Source organism: Musa acuminata, chromosome BXJ1-9 (genome assembly GCF_036884655.1).
Source record: "Musa acuminata AAA Group cultivar baxijiao chromosome BXJ1-9, Cavendish_Baxijiao_AAA, whole genome shotgun sequence".
Lineage (NCBI taxonomy): Eukaryota > Viridiplantae > Streptophyta > Magnoliopsida > Zingiberales > Musaceae > Musa > Musa acuminata.
The window spans coordinates 32,747,172-32,769,438 of NC_088335.1; positions in this window are offsets into that span (position 1 = coordinate 32,747,172).

Genomic DNA, 22,267 nt, shown 5'->3' on the forward strand with positions numbered 1-22,267 from the left:
CCCTTTTGATGTATCTCCTATAATTTGCTCTTTTGGATGAGCATCTACATACTTCCATTCTTTTGGTAAAGAAATTTCGGAAGAAGATGCATTCAAATGGCTATTTTGAGGAGAGGGTTCATTTAAATTCAAATTATCAAAACCAAGATCATCATCAAAATTATTTTTTTTTAAATCGGAAATTTCATTAAAAACTACATGAATAGACTCTTCAATTACTAAAGTTCTTTTATTAAAAACCCGAAAAGCTTTAGAAACGGAAGAGTAACCAAGAAAGATGCCTTCATCGGATTTAGCATCAAATTTTCCTAAAGCATCCCTTTCATTTAAAATAAAGCATTTACAACCAAAAACTTTAAAATAGGAGATGTTTGGTTTTTTGTTATTTCATAATTCATAGAGAGTTTTGGATAAGGATGGTCTTATTAGGACTCTATTCATGATGTAGCAAGCCGTATTTACGGCTTCGGCCCAAAAGTACTTAGGTAAACTATGTTCATTCAACATAGTTCTTGCCATTTCCTGTAGGTTTCTATTTTTCCTTTCAACTACTCCATTTTGTTGAGGATTTCTTAGAGTTGAGAAGTTGTGATTGTACCCATTACTTTCGCAAAAATTCTGAAAGTCACGGTTTTGGAATTCACCACCGTGATCACTCCGAATTGATGAAATCATGAAGCCTTTTTCGTTTTGAGTGAGTTTACAAAATTTAGAGAAACACTTGAAGCAATCACTTTTGTGAGCTAAGAAATAGGTCCAAGTGTATCTAGAGTAGTCATCCACAATCACAAAAGCATATTTGCTTCCACCTAGACTTGTTGTATCAATTGGTCCAAATAAGTCCAAATGGATCAATTGTAATGGTCTAGTAGTGCTAATTTGATTTTTTGGTTTGAAGCTTGTTTTTATTTGTTTGCCTAGTTGACATGCATCGCATACTTTGTCCTTAATAAACTTTATATTTGAAATTCCTCATACTAATTCTTGAGATGAGATCTTAGATATTGTTTTCATGCTTGCATGGCCTAATCTCCTATGCCAAAGCCAAGCATCATCATTTACGGCAGAGAAGCATATTTCATTACTTAGTTCATCAAGATTGATGGTATAGACATTATTTTGTTTTAAAGCAATCATAGTCATGTTATGATTTGGTTTTTCAATAATGCACATATTTGATTCAAATCTAACGATGTAACCTTTATCGCATAGTTGACTAATACTCAAGAGATTATGTTTCAATCCATCAACTAGTAAGACATCATCAATGGAAAAATTAAATTTGTTACCAATAGTTCCCTTGCCAATGATTTTGCCCTTGTTGTTGTCTCCGAAGGTAACGTACCATTCTTCTTTGCTAGTGAGCATAGAGAAATGAGATGGATCTCCAGTCATATGTCTTGAGCATCCACTATCGAGATACCATCTCTTGCTCCTAGCTTGTGGGTTTGTCTACAAAAGAGGATGATTTTTAGGTACCCATTTGATTTTGGGTGCCTCAAAAATTGACCCACTAACTTTGTTATTTATGATTGAATTCTTTATAGTTCCTTTAGGAACCCATATTAATTTTTGTGAACTAATTTTCCTAAATGGGCATTTGTAGGCAATATGTCCGGATTTGCAACAAAAGTTGCATTTCATATAAGAGGAAACATGTAATGTAGGTCCTTTTATGAAAGTGGTAGGATTTTGATGTAATCCTTTTACAAATCCAATTCCATTTCTATTTGCGATGTGACCCTTGTGTGCAAGGATCATATCTAATCCTTTGCTACCAACCTTAAACTTGTTTAAGGTTTCCTTAAGAAGCATATTTTCATTTTTTATTGCTTCTAAGTGCTCACACTTAGAGCATGGAGGAGTTTGAAGACTATCAAACTTATCTTGTAGCAAAGCATGCTCTTTCTTTAAGATACTTAACTTCTTGCTAACAGTTCTACATTCATCAAATAATTCATGAAAAGTGATAGATAGTTCTTCAAAAGATAAATCTTCATTAAATAAATCACATACCTCTTCTCCTAACGCCATTAGCGCGTAATGAGCAACTTGCTCGGTGTTGGACTCCTCTTCTTCGGATGCGCTTGAATCATCCCACGTTGCTTTGAATGCCTTCTTTTTTGATGTTCTTTTTTTGGCTTGAGGACAATCGTTCTTATAGTGTCCCGGTTTTTTGCATTCATAGCAAATTACTTGGTCCTTCTTTTGTTCAAATTTATTTTTTGTATTATTTTTAAATCTGTTCTTTCTTAAATATTTTTTAAATTTTTGAGTCAAAAGTGCAATGTCATTGTCACTGTCCTCATCACTTGATGTTCCTTTCAAGTGGTCTTCTTGTGATTTGAGTGCCATATCCTTCCTGTTCTTTGGAAGGGGGTTCTCGAGCTCGTCATGAGCTTGACATGTCATTTCGTAGGTCATTAGAGACCCAATGAGTTCTTCAAGAGGGAATGCTTTAAGGTCTTTGGCCTCTTGAATGGCGGTAACTTTTGGATCCCAACTTTTAGGGAGGGATCTTAAGATTTTAGTTACTAGTTCAAAGTTAGTAAAATCTTTACCAAGAGCTTTGAGTCCATTGATGACATCCGTAAACCGGGTGTACATGTCTCCGATGGACTCACTTGGTTTCATTCGGAAAAGTTCGTAAGAGTGCACAAGGATGTTGATTTTGGACTCTTTCACTCGGCTAGTGCCTTCATGAGTGACCTCAAGAGTTCTCCAAATATCAAAAGCCGAATCACACATTGAAACACGATTAAATTCGTTTTTGTCTAGTGCACAAAACAAGGCATTCATAGCCTTTGCATTTAAAGCAAAAACCTTCTTCTCCGATTCATCCCATTCGCTCATCGGAAGAGAAGATTTTTGAAATCCATTCTCGACAATAGACCAAAGCTCAAAGTCCATAGAAATGAGGAAGATTCTCATGCGAGTCTTCCAATATGTGTAATCTGACCCATTAAACAAAGGTGGTCGTGCAATAGAATGGCCCTCTTGCATGCCGGAGTAAGCCATCTCTCTTGGGTATTAAACCAAATATGAGAGATAACCTTGCTCTGATACCACTTGTTAGGATCGGAGAGGCACTAAGAGGGGGGGTGAATTAGTGCAGCGGATTAAAACTTTGATTTTAATCAAAATCTTTCGTACGTTAAGAACGAAACTTGAGAAATTTAACTTGAAGGCGTATTCTTAAAGTTGCGCAGCAAGAGTAATACAAACTAAAGCAGTAAGAAGATTTGCAGTAATGTAAATGACAATAATAAAAAGCAAACCAGAGATTACGCTGATTTTTAGAGTGGTTCGGTCAAATGACCTACTCCACTTGCGAGGCCCCTCTTCAATGAGGCTCCCACCTTCCACTAGCAAGTCTCTTGAAATGGAAGGGTAAACACCCCTCTTACAACCTTTTACAAGCAGCTCAACCTCTTACAAATTTTCAATAAGAAAGAAGGAGGAGAACTCTCTAGCAAATTGAAAACAAGACTTGCTAAGACTTTATAAGACTTTTCTTTCAATCAAAATGCTTCTCAAAAGTTGTAACCTCAGCTGAGATTTGAGGGGTATTTATAGGCCTCAAGAGGATTCAAATTTTGGGTTTCAAAATTTGAATTCTCTTAGGGTTTCCGGTGCTGGAGGTTCCACCGCCCAGCCAGGCGGTGCCACCGCCCAGCGCTCGGGTGCTGGACGGTGCAACCGCCCAGCCAAGGAGGTGTCACCGCCCAGCCAGGCGGTGCCACCGCCTGGCTTTCCGATTCATTGATTTGGCTTAATTTTAGCCCAAACCAAATCTGACTTTGGGCCCAGTTGGCCCCTAACCAGGATATAGGATTATCTCTTAATCCTTATCCTAATTACAGGTGAACTATATAACACAAAAAAAACATCCTAAGCAAGTTTTTTAACCGCGAACGTCGAGTCTTGTTCCGGCGAGCTTTCCGACGAACTTCTTCCGATGGACTCCCTGCAAGCTCCCAATCTTTGTGATGACTTTAACGAGTAGCCGAGCCTTCTTGGTGATCTCTGCGAGCCTCCGACGATTTCTTCGGCGAACTTCCGACACGTTCCCGATTTCTTCTCGGATGGTTCCGGCAGCATCTCCGATGATTCTTCGGTCTCTTAAACGTCCATCGAGCTCGACTCCGGTATCCTTGCTTTATGTTTTCTGGTTATCGTAGTTAATCTTGCACACTTAACTCAATAATATGGATTAGATCAATTAACCCACCAATTGATTATATCATCAAAATCCGAGATTCAACAAAGTCCACCCTCATGCGTGGCTGAAGTATGTCCGAGGGCTGTCCCTCCTTCTCTGGAAGCCTCTTTAAACTCTCTCTTTGTTGAAATTTGGTTGGACTCATCGGTTGTCCAATTCTGAATTCTGCAAATAAAGTGCGTAATTTATCCTCTCAACACGATTCAAGGCGCGATTCAATCTAAGATTCCCGTGCTTCAAATTTAGAATTAATTGGATCTTGAGAAGCCATAGCATATGCTTGTAGATTAGAGACGTTCCTTTTTTTTTTTTTCGTGCTGATGGGTTAATGGCATGGGGTGGATGAAGGTTCAAAAAAATTGAGGATCACTGAAAGGTACTATAGTAGATTTTTATATCTAAAGTGCAGCAGTTTGGATGGAAAAGGTCAGTGGTTTATATTGAGAATTTTTTGACAAAACCAAACGAAAGTATCAAAGTTATCATAATAATTTCATAGAGATTTGGATAGAAAAAATGCAGTAGCAAGATCAAAAAAACTGTGCCATAGTTGGAATTCTATAGTGCACCTAGCAGTTTGGACATAAAAGATCACTGGTTTATATTGAGAATTTTTTGACGAAACCAAAGGAAAATCAATTTTATAGAGATTTAGATAGAAAAAATGCAATAGCATGATCAAACAATCTGTGCTATGTGGCTGAAATTCTGTAGTGCATCTTTTGTCGTAGAGATAAAAATTTTGTGATGAAAAGTTTATGTAGCAATATAGGAACGATTTTTTTGGATTTTTGAATAAGGATAACTAAATTACAGCAGTAGTAAGGTAGGAAACCAGAACCTATTGCAATTCACAGGGAGATCAAAGGATGATCCACAATGGTGGAGATGATGACGGAATTCGACGACGATCTTTTAAGCAATTGTGGGAATTGCTTTGGGCGACTGTGGAGGGTTGATGGATGGCTGGATTTTTCCTTGGAGTTGATCTTTTTAGGGGATCGACCGCCTTGGAACTCTATAGGGGTTCCTTCCTCCAAGTTAATGCTCAAAGGTTGCTAAGAAGATTCATCTATTGCTTATGAAAAGAGAATAAATACATGACTATTTATAGGGCTTCTAAACCCCAACTCATAATAGGACTCCTACTCAAGACTCCTACTTCTAACCAACTTCTAATAAGACTCTTACTCTAAGAAGTAACCTCCCAACTAACCCTAACCCTAGTCGGCCTCTTTACCTCTTTAATAGGGGTCGGCTAGGTAGGTTTTACATGAATGCCCCTTTCAATAAAATTCAATTAGGACTCTCTCAGCTAGAGTCCTAACACATTATCCAAGCCTTAGTGGGGGTATTTATAAGCTCTAAAACGCTTAAAAATGGAGCCAAAAAATTTAAATCCCTAAAAATTTCAGGGTACTGGTGGTACTATCGTTAAGAACTAGCGGTACTACCATCGTAACTTTTGAATTTTGGGTCATACCACTACCTACATAGGCGGTACCACCATCGGTAATGCTGACAATATCTATTTATGTTGTCGATTGAGTTAAACGGTACCATTGCCCAGGTTTACTCAAAGCCACTATTTGGCCTTCTAATGCCTAGTTTGACCAAGATCCAAGCCCATTGGCTTTCTTGACAAGTTGGTATGATTTTAGCCCAAGACCAACATAATTTGATCCAAAAAGACCTCGATCAAGACTTTAACAATCCAACAACATATCCGGCACAATTTCAAAGCTTTTTAGCATGTTATACGCCATTCAAACATCTAGTACATCGTCCTTTCCTTCGACATATCACCCGATCTATTGGCATATTGACTTTCCTACTACATTTGATCTTTTGGCATAATACCTTATCCTTTCGGTATGATACATGAACTTATAGTACGAAATCTAATCTTTGGCACGTCGACCAATCCTCCAGCTCGACGTCCAATTTTCGACAATGATACTTTTCTTGGTACAATATCTAATTCTTCTACTTTGATAATTTGTCATTGATGGTTTGAGTCCTTGGTTGATATATTTCTTACGTAACTCATCTCAAAAGTATATTAGTCCATAAACTCATCAATTAATTTCATCTTTAAAATCTAAGATTCAACAATCTCTCCCTTTTTGATGATGAGAACCAAACGATGACGAAGTTTTAACCAAGCTCTCACTGTCTATATGCCATTTTAAAATATAATGAACTCGGATTAAAAAGAAATAACTTTTCAATGCTAGTTTTTGAATTCAAGTCAAAATAATTTTAATCATAAATCTTAATAACTTTCAATAGTAATCATTATAAAAATCATATGTATAATTTTAGTTAAAATATCAAAATAATCATTGCACAAAACATATGCATAATTTTAGGTAAAAATATCAAAATAATCATTGCATAATTTCACCATCATCATCATTATAGGTTAAAATATCATAATTAGGCCACTAAATTAAAGCATTATATGTTGAATCTCAGATTTTGATGAATCTCGTATTTTGATGATGAAACCAATTGATAAGTGTTTATGATTTGATCTGCGTTTTGAGTGATGTAGGATGCTTTGATTAGGGATAGACATTTAAAGTAGGAAAAATCATGTTAGGCCAGAGAAACATGTCAGAAGATTGGACGTCGCGTCGAAGGATCAGTCAACGTATCGACAGAAGGCTTCGAGCCATGAGTTCAAGCATCAGGCCAAGAAGAGCGGATGTTGCGCCAAGGATATTAGAGTTGTAGAGGTCAACTGGTTCATTGGGCAATAGGCTGCAAGAGGATGATGCGCCGAAGAATCGGACGAAGCGTCGATTGACCAATGACATGCCGAACAACATGAATCATGCTTAGTAATAATTGTCAAGATCGAAGTGTGTTTTGTATGTGCAGGATTAACTACAATAGCAAGACATAAAGCAAAATAAAGTCCTGGAGTTAAGAACGCGATTTTGTTGGGAGTTTGAGAGTTCATCGGAAGTCCAGACGTTCATCGAAAGTTCTACCGGAATTGACCGAGAAGTCCAGGAGCTTGCTAAAGAAGCTTGTTGGAACTCGCCAAGAAGATCGTCGTGAAGTCTAGGAGCTTGCTGGGAGTCTGTTGGAACATTGCCGAGAGATCATTGGAAATTCGTCGGAAGATCACTAGAATCTCGCCGGAAGAAACTAGACTTATAGACTTGTTTAGCTTAGTAAATATCTTAGAATTTGTAGTTAGCACATAATTGGGATTGAAATTGGACAAACCCAATTAAGGGCCAGTTGGGCCCATGTATGAACTATGTTGGGTCCAATGAAAAGGCCCAAACAGTGACCCAAGAGGTGACACCGTCATGGCATAGTCTCCGAGATTGTACCAGGTGATGGTACTGATCAGATACAGTCTCCAAGAGGCTGCATGTGGTGGTACCGCTCAATGGCATGGTGCCAGGCGATGGCACCGCCCCTGTCAGGCAGTGGTACCGCTTGTACCCAAGAAACCCGGGATGAGATATTTTTAGGCTCTAAGTTTGAATCAACTTGAAGCCTATAAATACCCCTCTCATACCTAGTTAAGATACACAAGAATTGAGAGTAAAAAAAGAAAGAAACGTTGCTGCAATCTTATGTGAACTCCTCTCAAAGTTCGAAGTGTTAGAATAGTTTGAGAAAGGAGTAAGTGGGGTGTAAGGGTTATCTCCTAAACCTAGTAAATGGAGAAAGAGCTGTAAAATATGGTTGGTCTTCGCCTATTGAAGGAAGACCATTAGTGGATGTCGATAGCCTCGATGGAAGAGGAATCCGTGGAGTGGATGTAGGTCATGACGACCGTACCTCTATAACTTGGTTTGCATTTACTTCTTGTAATTTACATTTACTGTAAATTGCTCTTCTTTACTCGCTTTACATCCACTACACTTTTCCATATGCTTTTAAGTTAATATCTTCCTAAACGGGTTTAATCGCAACGAGATTTTCAAACCGACATAATTTTTACCGTTGCACTAATTCACCCCCCCCTCTTAGTGCTGACTTGTTCCTAACAATTGGTATCAAGTAATGATGATTTTTGGGTGATTTATGCCTTATTGATCTTTGTCGTAATAAACCTTGCACTTTCGGTTTTAAACATGATACATGTTTTTATTTGGTATAAATGAAATAAATCATATGAATTGATACAACTAAAAAGATGAAAATATTTTTCTTGAAAATTCTTTTTCTCTATCTTATTGATTTTAATGAATCTATTTATCATTTTTACGAATCTCTTGGACGTTGAAAATGATTTTGATGATTTAAATATGAATAAATTTTTATCTTGATTCATTGATATTTATAAATTAAGATTTATTATGAATCAAGATTTTTCATTAATTGTTCTCCTACGATTCTTCTTGGTATTTTATTCAAAGAAGAGATTTACTATATGAATCATGTCTTTTAGTATTTAAATGGTCTTATCTTTCATGACATAATCTCTTTGTATTTATGGCTTATATGCCTTAAAATAATTGAAATATTTTACACCATTATGTTCTTCCCTTATTCTTTCTTGTTTACAATAACAAAAGGGGAAAAGAAAATAGCTAACATCTCAAGAGAACCAAGTTTGCTAACTTGAATGATAAACTTAGACATGTTAGATCTCCTAAATGCATAAATTCTTCATATATATATATTTTTCGGATTATGATCTTGATTTCTTGAATTTTAGACTTGATATTTTATTTTTAATGATTGAAATAATGATTGGAATATTGATGTAATTATGAATGATGATTTGGAATCATGCATATAATGATGATTTTATATTTTGAAAATATATATGATGATTTGGTATTATGCATGCAATACTTCAACTTATGATAATGATGCATGAAATAATGAAATATTCATGATGAAAAATTATTTTGACATTTATGACTTGATTTTACATCTTTGTTATTTATCCTTGTCATGCTTTAAAAATTATTGTAAAGGGAAAAAGTGATATAAAATTATATTCATCCCTTCTTTTGGACAATGATAAAGGGGAAGATAGCTAACTTGTTAGCTAGCTTGCACAAGTCAAGAAGATGCAAAGACATGCTAGCTTGCTTATCTCAAAAGAGAAGCAAATATCGCTAACTTGCATATTTCAAGAAGCAAAAGTTGCTTTCTTGAACATCTCAAATATTGCTAGCTTACATTTTTTTTAAATGATATAAAAATTTGCTAGCTTGCATGATGTAGAACTTACTATCTTGAACATCACTAAGAATTGCTAGCTTGTAATATCAAGAGAAGCAAAAGTGCTATCTTGCCTATTTCAAGAAGCAAAACATGCTAAACTTGCACATCTAGCAAAATTTACAAACTTGTAAAACTCAAAATTTTTACTAGCTTGCATGATGATAAAAATAGAGATTATGTTTATTATGCAATGATTTAAACTTATATGTCCAAACACGCGAAAGTTACACTTCTCCTTTTTGTTGATGACAAAGGGGGAGAAGTATGATCATGTTATGCATGATGACATGTTGTAAATATTCATGATGAAATTTGTAATGACTTAAATTCAGCTTGAATTTAAGGTTATATCAATATGACATATTGATAGAAGGAGTTAAGGTTAACTCCGTCATCAATTAGTTGTCATCATAAAAAAGGGAGAGATTATTGAATCTCATATTTTGATAATGAAACCAATTGATAAGTGTTTATGATTTGATATGCATTTTGAGTTACGCAAGATGCTTCAATCAGGGAGAGACATTTAAAGTAGGAAAAATCATGTTGGGCCGGAGAAACATGTCAAAAGATTGGACGTCATGCCAAAGGATCGATCGACGTATCGATAGAAGGCTTCGGGCCATGAGTTTGGGCATCAGGCCAAGAAGAGTGGATATTGCACCAAAGATATCAGAGTTACAAAGGTCAACTGGCCGATTGGGCAATAGGCCACAAAAGAGGACGATGCGCCGAAGAATCAAACGAAGCATCGATGGACCAATGACATGTTGGACAACATGATTCTTACTTAGTAATAATTGTCTAGATCGAAGTGTGTTTTATGGGTGCAGGATTAACTACGATAGCAAGACATAAAGCAAAATGAAGTCTCGGAGTCAAGAACGCGATTTCGTTGGGTATTCGAGAGTTCGTCGGAAGTTCGGACGTTCGTCGGAAGTTCTACCGGAATTGACCGAGAAGTCCAGGAGCATGCCAAAGAAGCTCATTGGAACTTGCCAAAAAGATCATCGTGAAGTCCAAGAGCTTGCCGGGAGTTCGCTGGAATATTACCGAGAGATCGTCAGAAGTTCACCGGAAGATCGTCGGAAGAAACTAGACTTATGGACTTGTTTAGCTTAGTAAATATCTTATAATTCGTAGTTAGCACATAATTGGGATTGGAATTGGGCCAACCTAATTAAGGGCCAGTTGGGCCCATGTATGAATTGTGTTGGGCCCAATGAAAAGGCCCAAATAAGGACCCAAGAGATGACATCATCGTGGCATAGTCTTCGAGATTGTATCAGGCGGTGGTGCTGCTGGTCTGGGCGGTGGTTCTGCCTAAACACAGTCTCCAAGAGGCTACAGGCGATGGTATCGCCTAGACTAGGTGATGGTACCACCCAGTGGCAGGGTGCTAGGCGGTGGCACCCCCCTGTCAAGCGATGGCACCGCCCCTGTCAAGCGGTGGTACCACCCAGTGTTAGACTGACACTGGCGATGGTACTACCTGTACCTAGGAATCCCAGGATGAGATATTTTTAGGCTCCAAGTTTGAATCAACTTGAAGCCTATAAATAACCCTCTCATCTCTAGTTAAGATACATAAGAATTGAGAGTAAAAAAAAGAAAGAAATGCTGCTGCAATCTTATGTGAACTCCTCTCAAAATTTTAAGTGTTAGAATAGTTTGAGATAGGAGTAAATAGTGGTGTTAGGGTTATCTCCTCAACTCGGTAAAAGGAGAAAGAGTTGTTAAAGGTGGTTGGTCTTCACCTATTGAAGGAAGACCATTAGTGGATGCCGGTGGCCTCGACGGAAGAGGAATCAGTAGAGTGGATGTAGGTCACGATGACTGAACCACTATAACTCAGTTTATATTAACTTCTTGCAATTTACATTTACTACAAACTGCCCTTCTTTACTTGCTTTACATCCACTACACTCTTTCGTATGATTTCAAGTTAATATCTTCGGAAACGGGTTTAATCGTAATAAGATTTTTAAACCGATGTAATTTTTATCGCTGTACTAATTCACTCCCCCTCTTAAGGTCGACTCATTCCTAACAGGTGGTACTGCCCAAGTTGGATGGTGGAACCGCTTGAGGCTCAGCCTCCCAGGTGGTCTAGGTAGTGGTACCACCCTATTAGGTGACGGTACCATCATAACTCAGTCTTTGAGGTTCTGTCAAGTGGTAGTATCACTAGACTAGGCGGTGGTACCGTCGAGTGTCAGAGTATCAGGTGGTGGTACCACTAGTACCCTACAAATCTAGGATGAGATACTTTTTGGCTCCAATTTTAAAGTCATTGGGACCTATAAATGTCCCACTCTTTTTTGCATGAAAGAAAAACAAAGTGTGAATAAAAATCTTGAAGTGTTGAGGTATGAAAGTATTGTAAAAGTGCTAAGTGTCCTCCTCCTCCCTTTCTAAGTCTTGTGATCATTCAAGTGAGGTGTTGTTAGGATCGGAGCGGCACTAAGAGGGGGGGGTGAATTAGTGCAGCGGTAAAGTATGATAAACTTTTTACGATTTAAACACTTTTAGAAACTTCATACGATAAAAGCAACATTTCGTTTGAAATCATTTCAATTGCATTTTAACTTGAAGGGATACGTAAGAAGGAGACAAAGAAGTAAAGCATCAAAGTGAAGATGGTTTGCAGTAATATAAATGACAATAAGTAAATGCAAACCAGAGAACACACCAATTTTAAAGTGGTTCGGTCAAATGACCTACATCCACTTGCGAGGCCCTCTTCGATGAGGCTCCCACCTTCCACTAGCAAATCTCTTGAAGGGGAAGGGCAAATACCCCTCTTACAACTTTTTACAAGCGGTTCACACTCTTACAAATTTTCAGCAAAAAAGAAGGAAGTGAACACTCTAGCAAATTGAAATCAAGACTTGCTAAGACTTTTCTAAGACCTTTCTCTCAATCAATTGCTTCTCAAAAAGTTGTCATCTCAGCTAAGATTTGAGGGGTATTTATAGGCCTCAAGAGGATTCAAATATGGGCTCCAAAATTTGAGTTACTTACCTTGTAGTCGAAGCTCGTCAAAGCCCAATTCGCCGTTTCACCTTTGGAAGTTTTTGATTCATCCTCGGTTGCCTTCCACTTCTTTGGCTTCTTCCTCCGTTCAAGTTCATTGTTTATTTTAGATTTTTGTTTAATAAACTTATTAAGATTTAGTGTTCGAAGTTCAAGTTCATCATTGTCCTCATCACTTGAGTCATTGCTCAAGTGGTATTCATTTGTCTGGAGTTCCAAATTCTTCCTATTCTTTGGAAGGTGATTTTGTTCATCATGTTCATCATGTGCATTATGCACCATTTCATATGTCATCAACGAACCAATTAGTTCTTCAAGTGAAAAAATATTTAAATCTTTTGTTTCTTGTATTGTGGTTATTTTAGGATCCCACCTTTTTGGAAGGGATCTTAAGATCTTGCTTACGAGATCAAATTCGAAAAAGATTTACCAAGTACTCTTAGATTATTGACGACATCCGTGAAACATGTGTACATGTCGCTTATAGTCTCGCTTGGTTGCATTCGAAAAAGCTCAAAATCATGCAATAAAATGTTAACTTTCGAGTCTTTGACTCTACTAGTTCCCTCGTGCGTGATTTCAAGTGTTTGCCAAATATCAAAAGCCGTTTCGCACGTAGAAATCCAATTGAACTCATTTTTGTCCAAAGCGCAAAATAAGGCATTTATAGCCTTTGCGTTTAAAGAAAAATACTTTTTCTCCAAATCCGACCATTCGTTCATCGGTTTAGAGGGAAGTTGAAAACTGTTTTCAACGATATTCTGTAAATCCAAATTCATAGAAATCAAGAAAACTCTCATTCGAGTTTTCCAATAAGTGTAGTCCAATCCGTTAAACAACGGTGGACGAAAAACCGATAAGCCCTCTTGAAAGCCATAAAGAGCCATTTCTCTCGGGTGTACATCCGAAATGAGAAAAACCTGGCTCTGATACCAATTGTTAGGATCGGAGCAGCACTAAGAGGGGGGGTGAATTAGTGCAGTGGTAAAGTACGATAAACTTTTTACAATTTAAACACTTTTGGAAACTTCGTACGATAAAAGTAACGTTTCATTTGAAACCGTTTCGATTGCGTTTTAACTTGAAGGGATACGTAAGAAGGAGACAAAGAAGTAGAGCATCAAAGTGAAGATGGTTTGCAATAATATAAATGACAATAAGTAAATGCAAACCAGAGAACACACCAATTTTAAAGTGGTTCGGTCAAATGACCTATATCCACTTGCGAGGCCCTCTTCGATGAGGCTCCCACCTTCCACTAGCAAATCTCTTGAAGGGGAAGGGCAAATACCCCTCTTACAACTTTTTACAAGCGGTTCACACTTTTACAAATTTTCAGCAAGAAAGAAGGAGGTGAACACTCTAGCAAATTGAAAACAAGACTTGCTAAGACTTTTCTAAGACCTTTCTCTTAATCAATTGCTTCTCAAAAAGTTGTCATCTCAGCTAAGATTTGAGGGGTATTTATAGGCCTCAAGAGGATTCAAATTTGGGCTCCAAAATTTGAATTCTCTTTGGTTCCCAATGCTAGCGGTGCCACTGCCTGGCTCTCGGGTGTTGGGCGGTGCCACTGCCAAACCCTTCGGTTCACTAGTTGGGCTTTAAATTTAGCCCAAACCAAGTCTAATTTTGGGCCCAATTGGCCCCTAACCAGGACATAGGATTATCTTTTAATCATAATCCTAATTAATGTTCTAACTATGAATTTAAAGACATTTCCTACGCTATTACAAAGTCCGCAAGTCAAGACTTCTTCCGACGAGCTTTCAACGAACTTTCGGCTGTCTTCTGATAAACTCTCGAAAACCGTTCTACGGACTCCCGGCAAGCTCCTAGACTTCACGATTTGATCTTGGCGAGTTCCAATGAGCTTCTTCGGCAAGCTCCGATCTTTCTCGGTGAGCTCCGTGAACTTCCAATGAACTTTCCGATGAGCTTCCGAAAAACCCTTCGGCAAGCTCCCTTACTCATTCTCGGCTAGTTCCGGCAGCATTCCCGACGAACCTTCGGACTTCCGTCGAACTCTCAAACTTGCAACAAATCCTTCGTGCTTGACTTCGACACTTTGTTTCGCTTTATGTCTTCGTCGTTATCGTAGTTAATCCTACACACACAAGCCAAAACTCTACTTCGATCTAGACAATTATTATAACGCGAATTGACATTATGTTGCCCGGCACGTCATTGGTGTTAGGATCAAGAGCACTAAGAGGGGGGGGGGGGGGGTGAATTAGTGCAGCGAAAATCTTTCACTATTAAAATCGAAAGCTACGTTCATTTGATAAAAACGATTTTGATGTAAAAGCTGATTCTAAGATTACTTTAACTTAAGATTAAGCGAGATGACGTTAAAGTAAATCTACGAAGGCAGTTTGCAATTTATGATGAAAATCACAAAGCAAGCGCAAACTGAAATGCGACGTTCGTACGATAAAACCGGTTTACGTCTAAATGCAAATTTTGAGGATACTGAACTTTGAGATACGTTTTATAAATGCGCAGAAGGCAGTTTGCAGTTATGATTGAAATCAAAATGTAAACGTAAACTGAAATGTAATGATCATACGAAAAAACCGATTTACGTCTAAACGTAGATTCGGAAAGCTTTGAACTTAGAAACTTGTTCGTAAAAGCGCAGAAGGCATTAGCTATTTAGGAGGTTTGCAGTAAAGATAAAATGCTCAAAGTAAATGCAAACCGAGATTTAGAGTGGTTCGGTCAATCTTGACCTACTCCACTTTTGGCTTCCTCCACCGACGAGGTCACCGACGTCAACTAGAGGCCTTCCTTCAATAGGCGAAGGCCAACCACCCTTTTACAGTTTCACTCCTTTTGACGGGCTTAGGAGACAACCCTTACAGAATTTTCTCTCCTCTCTTTACAACTCAGAACTTGGAAGAACAGAGGGAGAAAAACTTTTGGCCTTTACAACAATTTTGAGCTCTAAGAATCATAGAATCATAGAAAAGATCAAGATTTCGGTGTTGGTTCTTGCCCTTTCAGTGTTGAATGGGTGGGGTATTTATAGGCCCCAACCTAATTCAAATTTGGAGCTCAAAACTGTCAATTCCTGAAATTCCGGGATCAGGCGGTTGCACCTCTTGACTGGAGCGGTTGCACCGCCTGGCAGAGCTCGAAGATTGAGCCTCTGGGCGGTGCCACCTCCTGTCAGGGGCGGTTGCACCTCCTACCAGAGCTCGAAGACTGAGCTCAGGTGGTTGCACCTCCTGACTGAGGCGGTTGCACCGCTTGCCAGAGCTCGAAGACTGAGCTCAGGCGGTGCCACCTCTTGTCAGGGGCGGTTGCACCGCCCAGTCTCGCTCGGAGACTGAGCCCAGGCGGTGCTACCTCCTGGCTGGGGTGGTTGCACCGCCCAGTCTCCCTGGGAGACTTAGCCCAGGTGGTGCTACCTCCTGGCTTGGGCAGTTGCACCTCCCACAGTAATCAGGGTCCGAATGGGTAGATCCATTCGGCCCAATTTGGGTTTTTCAGGGGCCCAATTGTGCCAAGATTAAGCTAATGGGATCATCTCCCATTTCTAACTTAATCATTGTGCCAACTACGATAAATCCTAAGACAATTTCTGCAGCTTGCTCCGGTGCGTCAATCGCTTCTTCCGGCGAGTTTCCGGTGAACTTCCGTCGATTATCCGATGAACCCTCGGTGATGCTCCTATGGACTTCCGGCAAACTCCTGGACTTGCGATGATCCACTTGGTGAGTTCCGACGAGCTTCTTTGGCAAGCTAATGGACTTCTCGGATTTGTTCCCGCAGAACCTCTGACGACCGTCCGAACTTCCATCGAACTCTCGAACTCCCAACATGATCGTTATCTTGATTCCGGCGCAACTCCTGCTGCATGTCTTACTTCCATCGTAGTTAATCCTGCACATGTAAAACAAAACTTCGATCGAGACAATTAATCCTAAGCAATTAACCAAGCTGTCCGACATGTCATTGGTCCCTCGACGCTTCGTCTGATTCTTCGGCGCATCGTCCTCTCCTGCAGCCTATTGCCCAATCGGTCAGTTGACTCCGCAACTCCGATATCCTTGGCACAATACTTGCTCTTCTTGGCCCGATACCCGAGTCCACGGCCCGAAGCCTTCTGTCGATACTTCGACCGATCCACCGGCCCGACGTCCAATCTTCTGACATGTTCCTCCGGCACAACATGATTTTCCTGCTTTAATTATCTCATCCTGATCGAAGCATCTGGCGTCACTCAAAACGCAGATTAAATCATAAACATATATCAAGTAGTTTCATCATCAAAATACGAGATTCAACAATCTCCCCCTTTTTGATGATGACAACCACTTGATGACGGAGTTAAACTTAACTCCCGGAGTTTAAACAAACTCCCCCTATCAATATGCCATATTGATAGAACCTTGAATTCAAATTGAATTCAAGTCCTTGCAATATTCATCATGAATACTTGCAACACGTCATCATGAACTTATGCATAAACTTATGCATAACATCATACTTCTCCCCCTTTGTCATCAACAAAAAGGAGAAGTACCACAATCAAGCGTTTGTGATATTGGTTCAACTCATTGCATGAAAACCATAATATCAAGTTTTATCATCATGCAAGTTTGCTATTATCAAATATCAACATGTAAAATTGTGATGTAAGCTTTTGATATCATATAACGCCAACATTTCAAGTGTTTATCAATTGTAGCATTTCATCACATGGTAAGATATCAACGCATAAAATTACGATACAAGTTCTTGACATCTTAACACATGATGCAAACATGGCATGATGCAAATTTGGCAATCATAGCATCAGTGTTCATAGCATCAATTCATATATTTCTCCCCCTTTGTCGTCAACAAAAGGAGAACGATATAAGCAAATATATAAGTGCGATGCCATAAGCAGGTTCATGTCATTTTTCAACAAAGAGTGATAAGATACCAAATATTCAAACATTTCAAGGAAAACATGACATGGAGATAGCTTTGAAAACTTCTTCCATTTTATTTGTTATTTTCTTTTTGCATGAAGGAGGAAAGCTATTTTTGAGCTTACTCGAATGAAGTTAAATCCGATAAGATATTAAATCATGCTTCATTTTTACAAGGATCAAGATATGTATGTGAAACAAATCCTTGCAAGTAAAAACACTTTCATCCATATTCATCAAATCCATTTCTCAAAATTTTTTTTCACATGATATGTGTATGAGAGATGTATTTGCTAGTTGATTACATATGTCAAAAATCAATGATATGAACTAAACTTGATATGACATATGCTTGTTAAGTTCGGAAGAGAGTAAACTTGATATGTTAGGATCAAGAGAATCCGAAAATGAAATTTGACTCTTTCTTGCATTCGGACAAGGTTTTGCTTTAGATATTCAATTACAATCATGAAGGTAAAGCATGCTTGTTATCATGGAAGTTTTGTATTCAAGCACATAATTTCCAACATGTAATTGTGTAAAATCATTATGCCAATCGAGTGATTTGATCATTCAATCAAGAAAGTCCAAAAATTAATTTTAACAGGTTCAATCATTCGGACATATTTTTGCCATAGTTTTTCAAATACAATTATGAAGATAAGACATGCTCATCATCATGATAGTACGATAGCAAGTTTACAATATACAAACTAGCAAAAAATTTTCAACATTTTAAGACACGAAAGCTAGCAATTTTCTCTTTGAGATATGCACATTAGCAACTCTTTCTCCCCCTATGTCATTGGGAAAGAGAAGGGAAGACCCTTTACATTAATTTCTAAATCATGACAAGGGAAGGTTTCAATCTTATTTGTGCATCATTATATTTTCAAATTCGAACATGCACAATTTCAAAAACCTTATATTTCATTCATGCATGATACTGAATAAATCAATCAATATTATGAGCATATCATACATGATACTTAAATTTTTAACTATTTATCAACATTTTGATCATGATACCAAACATTCATCATTTAGAGTATTCATGACATTAAATCAACATACATCATTTTAGTAACAACTCATAGCATTTTAAATCATGATTTACATCATATGCAATACATCACATCATAATTAAAAAGCTCAAGTATTGCATGCATCATTGCAAATCATAAATGCTTCATATCATGATGGTATCAATTTTGTCAAATTATATCTTACCATGCATGATCATAACTTTTCATTTGTATACATCAAAATAAATTAATGAATATTTCATGTATTCATATCATCACATAAGGAATATCAAGAAGAGTTGGTAATGAGATTTACGAATCATGTAGACAAATTATGAATATTAAGAGACATATTATGATTCTTTTTAGATAACTCAAATAGCAAAAAGAAAGAATCATAGTAAGTTATTTTGATTTATAAAAAGAATTCTCAAGTTATAATTCCAAGAAATCACGATTCATTTCAATAAATTTTAATAAGAACACATCATCAAAATCTCAACATTACTTTCAAGAGATTCAAAATGGCATAGATAATTTTATTGATCTCTTAGTGAAAAAGTCAATACGATAGAGAAAAATAAATTTTCAAGAAAAATACTTTTCTCTTTTTAGTTGTTTTAGTTCATATGATTTTATTTCATCTATGGAAAACATGTAGCATGTTTTAAAATCGAAAGTGCAAGTTTTATTACGACAAAGATCAATAAGGCACTTTCATTACCGTGAAAATCGAAAATTGCAAGATTCATCATCCATAATTATAAAACCAATAAACATGATTTTTAAAATCTCATGCATAGAATAAAATCATGGTATCAAAACATCATTACATCATCAAGCATGATTTCATATTTTCAATCAAAATCATTTTGTTTGTTTATCATAAAATATGTATTTTTCATGATTATTTTTAAACTACTAGCATGATTATAAATTTTGCATTTTCATCATTTAATTTTCAAGAAAATTAATTCTATATTAAAAAGAAAATGTATTATGAAGAGCATCATGTAATTTCGAAATAATTCAAGAGAGTTGAGTTACTTACCTTGTAGTCGAAGCCCGTCAAAGCCCAATTCGCCGTTTCACCTTTGGAAGTTCTTGATTCATCCTTGGTTGCCTTCCTCTTCTTTGGCCTCTTCCTTCGTTCAAGTTCATTGTCTATTTTAGATTTTTGTTTAATAAACTTATTAAGATTTAGTGTTCGAAGTTCAAGTTCATCATTGTCCTCATCACTTGAGTCATTGCTCAAGTGGCATTCATTTGTCCGGAGTTCCAAATCCTTCCTGTTCTTTGGAAGGTGATTGTGTTCAACATGTTCATCATGTGCATTGTGCACCATTTCATATGTCATCAACGAACTAATTAGTTCTTCAAGTGGTAAGTTGTTTAGGTTTTTAGCTTCTTATATTGCAGTTACTTTTGAATCCCACTTCTTAGAAAGAGAATGCAAAATCTTGTTTACGAGTTCAAAATCCGAAAAATATTTTCCAAGAGCTCTTAAACTATTGACGACATTCGTGAAACGGGTGTACATGTCGCCTATAGTCTCGCTTGGTTGCATTCGAAAAAGCTCAAAATCATGCAATAAAAAGTTAACTTTCGAGCTTTGACTCTACTAGTTCCCTCGTGCGTGATTTCAAGTGTTCGCCAAATGTCAAAAGCCGTTTCGCACGTAGAAATCCGATTGAACTCATTTTTGTCCAAAGCGCAAAATAAGGTATTCATAGCCTTTGTGTTTAAAGAAAAATACTTCTTCTCCAAATCCGACCATTTGTTCATCGGTTTAGAGAGAAGTTGAAAACCGTTTTCAATGATATTCCATAAATCCAAATTCATAGAAATAAAGAAAACTCTCATTCGAGTTTTCTAATAAGTGTAGTCCAATCCGTTAAACAACGGTGGACGAATAACCGATAAGCCCTCTTGAAGAGCCATTTCTCTCAGGTGTAAATCCAAAATGAGAAATACCGGGCTCTGATACCAATTGTTAGGAACAAGAGCACTAAGAGGGGGGGGGGGGGGGTGAATTAGTGCAGCGGAAATCTTTCACTATTAAAATCGAAAGCTGCGTTCGTTTGATAAAAACGATTTCGATGTAAAAGCCGATTCTAAGATTACTTTAACTTAATATTAAGCGAGATGACGTTAAAGTAAATCTACGAAGGGAGTTTGCAGTTTATGATGAAAATTAGAAAGCAAGCGCAAACTGAAATGCGACGTTCGTACGATAAAATCGGTTTACGTTTAAATGCCAATTTTGAGGATACTGAACTTTAAGATACGTTTTATAAATGCGCAGAAGGTAGTTTGTAGTTATGATTGAAATCAAAACGTAAACGTAAACTGAAATGTAATGATCGTACGAAAAAGCCGATTTACGTCTAAACGCAGATTTGGAAAGCTCTGAAATTAGAAACTCGTTCGTAAAAGCGCAGAAGGCAGTAGCTATTTAGGAGGTTTGCAGTAAAGATAAAATGCTCAAAGTAAATGCAAACTGAGATTTAGAGTGGTTCGGTTAATCTTGACCTACTCCACTTTTGGCTTCCTCCATCGACGAGGTCACCGACGTCAACTAGAGGCCTTCCTTCAATAGGCGAAGGCCAACCACCCTTTTACAGTTTCACTCCTTTTGACGGGCTTAGGAGACAACCCTTACAGAATTTTCTCTCCTCTCTTTACAACTTAGAACTTGGAAGAATAGAGGGAGAAGAACTTTTGGCCTTTACAACAATTTTGAGCTCTAAGAATCACAGAAAAGATCAAGATTTCGGTGTTGGTTCTTGCCCTTTCAGTTCTGAATGGGTGGGGTATTTATAGGCCCCAACCCAGTTCAAATTTGGAGCTCAAAACAGTCAATTCCCGGAATTCCGGGATCAGGCGGTTGCACCTCTTGACTGGAGCGGTTGCACCGCCTGGCAGAGCTTGAAGACTGAGCCTCTGGGTGGTGCCACCTCCTGTCAGGGGCGGTTGCACCTCCTGCCAGAGCTCGAAGACTGAGCTCAGGCGGTTGCACCTCCTGACTGAGGCGGTTGCACCGCCTGCCAGAGCTCGAAGACTTAGCTCAGGCGGTGCCACCTCTTGTCAGGGGCGGTTGCACCGCCCAGTCTCGCTCGGAGACTGAGCCCAGGCAGTGCTACCTCCTGGCTGGGGCGGTTGCACCGCCCAGTCTCCCTGGGAGACTTAGCCTAGGCGGTGCTACCTCCTGGCTTGGGCGGTTGCACCTCCCACAACAATCAGAGTCCGAATGGGTAGATCCATTCGGCCCAATTTGGATTTTTCAAGGGCCCAATTGCCCCAAGATTAAGCTAATGGGATCACCTCCCATTTCCAACTTAATCATTGTACTAACTATGATAAATCCTAAGACAATTTCTGCAGCTTGCTCCGTTGCGTCAATCGCTTCTTCCGGTGAGTTTCCGACGAACTTCCGTCGATCTTCCGATGAACCCTCGGTGATGCTCCTGCTGACTTCCGGCAAACTCCTGGACTTGCGACGATCCACTTGGCGAGTTCCGACGAGCTTCTTTGGCAAGCTAATGGACTTCTCGGATTTGTTCCCGCAGAACCTCCGACGATCGTCCGAACTTCCGTCGAACTCTCGAACTCCCAACATGATCGTTATCTTGATTCCGGCGCAACTCCTGCTGCATGTCTTACTTCCATCGTAGTTAATCCTGCACATGTAAAACAAAACTTCAATCAAGATAATTAATCCTAAGCAATTAACCAAGTTGTCCGGCATGTCATTGGTCCATCGACGCTTCATCTGATTCTTCGGCGCATCGTCCTCTCCTGTAGCCTATTGCCCAATCGGCCAGTTGACTCCGCAACTCCGATATCCTTGGCAC